The sequence below is a fragment of the Chanos chanos genome, chromosome 9, assembly GCF_902362185.1.
Source record: "Chanos chanos chromosome 9, fChaCha1.1, whole genome shotgun sequence".
Classification (NCBI taxonomy): domain Eukaryota; kingdom Metazoa; phylum Chordata; class Actinopteri; order Gonorynchiformes; family Chanidae; genus Chanos; species Chanos chanos.
This window is the reverse complement of record NC_044503.1, coordinates 22,100,858-22,106,983: the sequence shown is the minus strand read 5'-3', so window position 1 is coordinate 22,106,983 and position 6,126 is coordinate 22,100,858. Positions and strand designations below refer to the sequence as shown.

General features: G+C 40.7%; 1 protein-coding gene across 1 annotated transcript in view; it reads left to right on the top strand.

Annotated features, from left to right (window-relative positions):
• Positions 1-6,126, top strand: part of brinp1 (bone morphogenetic protein/retinoic acid inducible neural-specific 1) — a 73,194-nt gene that overhangs the window by 40,205 nt on the left and 26,863 nt on the right. The window lies entirely within an intron of this gene.

Sequence of the window (6,126 nt, the reverse complement as noted above, 5' to 3'; positions counted from 1 at the left end):
TTTAGACTAGGAAACATCTCTGGATAACCACACAATAACTGCTTTGCAGCTTTTCCGTGGCAGCGTGACACTTGTTTGGCTATCGGAGTCATCAACAAAAAGGAAAAAAAAAAAAGGGACCTCAGTGACAGTTTTAGAACCTGAAATTATGGCTTTCAGATCCTCCTTCGGCGGATGAGGAAAGTTACTCTTTTCTTTTCTCTCTTTTTTTCCCTGTAAAATGTTAAAGAAACGGTAGCACTTCAGAGTGAAAGTCTCTCTTTTTTTTCCCATTCAAAAACATTCTTCTTCCCTTTTCTCCCCAAAGACATCACTATGTCTGTATGGACCTGTATAATTACTTTATCTATCAGGCTTTTTTCCTCCTTTTCTCATAAATTCTCTTGGCTGGAGCCTTTGAGAAATCAACAGGTATTTAAACTACACCCGTGTGCATCAGATATATTGACATCCGCACTTTGGAAAAAGTAAAAAAAATACTGTCATCCATCTGCTGTGAGGCCCAACCATCTGTAGCCTTGATCCTACAGCTCACTTTTATTAAGCAAAAAAAAAAAAAAAAGACAAAAAAAAGTATCAGTCAAATATATGTCTCATAATCAGTCTCTGTGACGACCCACCCTACTGAAGTACAAGTACTGAAATATAAAGATGTAAGGGACTGATAGCGAGCCAGCTTAATACATGTTTTATCTGCTTTTCTCCTCCTGTGCTTCTGTATTCTCTCTGAACGTCATACCTTGGCAAGGTAAAGGGAGGTGACTGCTGCATTTTTCTTTGATGCTCTGCTCTTGTCGTGAAGCCCATAAAAATGTATTAAAAACTAACTTACATTATGTCGACCGCATTTTCAGAGCTATCAATTAACCAGCTAGCTCTCGAAAACGAGTCTGGTCGCGTCAGCAGAAACGAAGACCGGGCAAGCAAACTGAGCGATGTGTGTGACGGCCATTCGAATTGGTGTGTGTGTGTGTGTGTTCACTAATGTAAGGTCAGGTATTAAGGCTATGATCCACTTTTAACTTATTTTTAAAGCACAGTTATATTTTCATCTCAAAATGTCTTTGGATACGGACAAAAAGATTATAACACATCAAGAGTTGGACAATTTCACTTGTTTCGCAACAAGGTAAAATGTTTTTACCTCAGTGTCTGAGCTGAAGCTGAGGTATCTGAGTACTTTTTTTTTTTTTTACCTTTTTAAATACTTTAAATATCCTCTTCAGATTATGCAAATAAAAAAAATGTCATGTTAGGATCTCAGTGGAATTTACTATTTGTTTAGTGAGGAATGCCCATGTCATGACATTCTTTTCTTTAGATAAAGAGAGCATGTTTATCTGTGCTGATGTAACCTTGAGACCTGATGGTCTCTCTATGGGGTTATCCTGCTGAATAGCCGTGGGTACTTAGGTCTCTCTGACAGATTGCTGCTTAGCGCAGAATAAAAGATGCAGTTCGGCCTATAAGGCAACGAGCCCTTTGTGTGTGTTGAATCCATATGCAAAAACACAAGGGAGGAAAAAAAGAGAGGAGAAAAAAAAAATAGCAAGAGAGCGTTTGTGCACTGTTTGTGCTTGGCATTTAAAAAGACAGAAAACGTGACATTTGCTGGGTTGGGTATACACATAAGAGTGAAAATGTATATTATCTAATATCTTTGTTGATGGTGGTAGCAGTGGGATTACAAAGGATGGGAAGAGTCAGTGTGATTGACAAAGACAATATTTTAATGGGCAGACTGCAAGGGTGGCTGTTGTTACTGTCTGCAGAAAAAAAGAAAAGAAAAAGAAAAAGAAAAATGCGGGCAGCCCCTGCTGTCCCCTCCATTCCATTAGTCAGGTGACTCCCTCTTCGTCTGTACTTATTAGCAAATTAGAATGGGTCACTTTGAAGGAATCGTTGTTGCCATTAATAAAATTGCTTTCTGATTCCTTGCTCCGCTTCCAGTGAGCAAACAGGCAGAATAATAGCACTAATCAAAAGGAAGGCAAAGGAGGGAAACTGAAGGAGGGGGTGGGAGGGGGGGGGGGGGGGTTATACAGTTAAAGGGAGTACATAAATAAAGATGAGGAGGAAGAGGAAAACTAAGCCACATAACAGCTTCACGTTCTCAAACAAACATAGGCAGAGGTGGCGGGGCACATATAGGAGTCTTGTAAGGCCTGGTTAGGGTTCAGGGGAGCAAGGTCGAAAGGTGAGGTGACCCATGAGGGTCTTCCAATTTGTGGAAAAGTGTTTTTAAGATGAACCATAGGTGAGGTGATTTGATAAGGCGCTTTCGCACCGAACAGTTCTAGGGTCTAATTCGATAGGAACTACCCCCTGTGGAGCTTCCCCTAGAACTACACTCGTTCTAGGGCCTTTTTTCTGTTTGCTTTCGCACCGCCAGTAGGAATGCTGAAGTGACGTAAGCCGGCTGACGGTATAGCAGCTGAGAGCTGTTGTTTACGACTAACCAGGATAGCTGCACATTTTGAAGTACAAATTTAATGACTTTTAAGACCTTTTAAATACCTCCAAAAGGAAAAAAAGAACCATTACTGTGGCAAAAGAAATCGACAAACTAGACTAGAGTATATGCAATGAGTTTTATTGAATTTGAATGACAGAAATATTGATTGCACATTAGATAACCTATAACTGCCTTATCATTAACGAAAATAAAACTGTATGGCGATAGACCCAGTCCAATGGTAAAAATAATTTCCCAATGCATTTATGCATTTACCACCGCAGTAGCAGTGAATGACTTGATGGGCATAGTACTTTTCAGGTGCTAGCATAGCGCTTGTGCCTGACCCTTGCTCGTGGCATCGTTTTTTTTTTTTTTTCTTTTTCCCCGCCGCAGCCCTAAAATCGTAAGCTGGATAAACACATTCTTATTTTAGGTTAAAATGCGGATCACAGCCACACAAGCGGACACACAAGCACCTACCGAAGGGGAGTGTACGCTACCTCTTCAATGTACAAATATACATTGGACGTTGCAAAATGGTCATTGTTGGGGGATATAAAATACCGGTAAAATAAAACATAAAAACTATGTGCCCCCTCCTACAATTCCAGACATTTTAAGACATGAATATCAAAAGCTAAATGAAATACGTTCTAAGACTTTATATTTTGCACGGATCTTTAAAAATGGCGGTTGCAGTCGTCGTATACATGCGTCTGGACCAATGGCTGTACACCTACGTCACACCTAAGGTTCCTACTGCGCTGCAAAAGTACCTACCCTGAAGTAGGAGCTAAAAAAAGCCCCTCAAAAGAGCGTTCTAAGAACTATGATCGTTCTAAGTTCCTGCAGTGCGAACACGCGAAAAAGGGGGTACTTTCTCCAACAGTTCTAAGAACTATGGAAAAGTTCCTACGGTGCGAAAGCGCCTATAGAGAGCTATGGGGAGAGTGAGAGTGGAGAGGTGGGTGTAAACAGCTTAAAGGTTTATGCAGACTGTTTTTCACTCCTCTACACTGTAACGGTTCTGCGTGTTATCAGCCAAGCAACTGTGTTTCTTGACTGGTCATCACTGTAGAGAGACAGAGAGAGAGAGAAACCTTCAGGTAAAGTTACTGTGTTGATGAGACTCAAGTGCTACCTCTAGCTCTCAGTACCCCACAAGTCATCACAATTGTTTGAATATGTTTTTTTCCCCCCTTTTTCTCAGTTCTTCTCTCTTCAATTCTTCTCTGTGAGATAGATAGATATCAAATAGAGGAACAACGTTTTCGCCCCGGGACATTTAACAAAGCGAAACAACTGCAATGTGCTCCTTTTCGAAAGCGCAATGAAATCAAGCTTTCCACGTAGGACTCACACAGCTAGGCTAATCAAGTGTCCCAGGCATTGATTTTCACAGTTATTTCAAATTCTGTCGACAGAAACGTCTAGCAAACAGCGCTGTGCTGTGCTGTGCTGTGTCTAACTGCTAAGACTCGATAACTCTGTGTCTTCTTTAGTCCCTATTTCAAAATCTGAGCACAACAACCTTCCTGCTGATATCCAGTTTGTTCTATCTATGGGTGTACAGACAGACAGACAGACAGACCGACAGACAGACAGACAGATAGATAGATAGATAGATAGATAGATAGATAGATAGATAGATAGATAGATAGATAGATAGATAGATAGATAGACTGATGGATAAGCGATATTTTGCTGTTGGTGAGAAGTCAGATTGATCACATAGCTGTGTGGTATTGTTCATTCAGTGAAAGTGTGATGTAAAGGCAAGCTCTCATCAACTTTGACCACTATACTGCTATATTGACTGCTATATTTTATACTTGGATCAGGCACAAGCAGTGTGTCATGAACTGAGAGGAGATTGGATACAAGTGCAAGCAGTTCTATATTGAAATCTAAATCGTATTCAATCAACAGGGTCTGGTACACAATAAATATGACTACTGCAGGCTAGGCCAGGCCAAAGTCAAGAACAAACAGAGGTCATCACACTGGACAACAAGAGGACAGGGCTAGATACAGGAAACAGGGCTAAACAAAGGGAACATGGCTAACAAGGAACCAAGGCTAACTAGGTAACACTAATCAAGGCAAACAGGACACAAGGAAAACAAGGCAACAATGAAACAAGGAACAGGGCATGGCACAATTCTTACAGCTAGTGTAGGACTTTGCAAGCATACACATGAAAACACACACACACACACACACACACACACACACACATACACCAAGGTAACGAAGTGGGGACAGGTGTACACAGTAATTAACTAACAAGGTGGTCAACCAATTACTGTCCAACTTGGCTCTGATTGGCCAAGAGACAGGGAGGTAGAGACAGACACAGTGAAGTTGCTAATATATATATATATATATATATATATATATATATATATATATATATATATATATATATATATATATATATATATATATAGTCCCTTACTTCAGACAGATCACTTCTGTTACCTTGAAACCACTGCTGTCCATAAACCTGCAACATTCATATGCTGAACCACAGTATAGGAACATCAAAGTCCCATAGCTGAAGCACAAAAAACTTCAAAACCATACATCTCCATTTCTGAAATTATGTACAGCGGAGAGCAGCTTCACTTAGAAAAATCTCAACACCAGTCTGCTAAGCAGACCTCAAACTGGCCCCTGAGACGATCCAAGATAAGGATTGCAGCTGGTCTCACCACAACCCCATCATTGCTTCAGCCCTCAAACAACCCTCCCAATCCACTCCAAGGTCAGACCTCAGAACTGAAATACAGAAAGGTGTCAGAGAGGGAGAGAAAGAGAGATCATCGCTTACCCCCTGAGGTTTGGTGGTACGAGACAGAGCGCCATAGAATCCAAATCTGGATTTATCTAAGGGGAGGGAGGGTCTCCATGGGGGATTTGAGCTCAGGGTTGAACCGTGAGGTGGATCATTGTTCTGGCCCAGCGCTGAGGTCAGGAGAGCGGAGAGAAAAAGTATCCTCACCCCTGTGGAGGCCTTCTAGAACTGTTGATGCCTGTTGCCTGGGAAACAGGTCGGGTACATGGTGTGCTTTCTTTTATTTATTTATTTGTTTTTGTTTTTTTTAAATTTTTATTTATTTATTTATTTTTTAAATGGATCTTTTCTTTTTTACTCTCACTGTGCAAAACTGTAGTTTTAGCACACACACCATTTTTACATATGGAAAAAAAAAAAGAAAAAAAAAAAAGTCGAATACTTTATAACAGTAACACATGACAGACAACAGGACTGCTATTTAGCATTATCTCCATGCATTTTGTTCCTTGTAGGAATTGTTTACAGCCAATGAGTCTATTTGGCTCTTCTTTTGATTCACTGTCTTTATGAAATATTCAAAACAAAGTGAAGTTTTGTTTCGGGAGAGGTTCCGTTCTTGCTTTTTCTCCTCGACAAAGTGGAATGAGCTTCATTTTCCTATTCGAAGAAACAAAGACACAAAGACACAGAGAGAGAGAGAGAGAGAGAGAGAGGGAGAGAGAGAGCGCTTTGTAGACCTCACATCTCTCTCTCTCTCTCTCTCTCTCTCTCTCTCTCTCTCTCTCTCTTTCTCTCTCTCTGTTCCTCTCTCTGTCTCTCTCTTTCTTTCTCTCTCTCTCTCTCTCTCCCTGTCCTCCTCCTTCTAGCA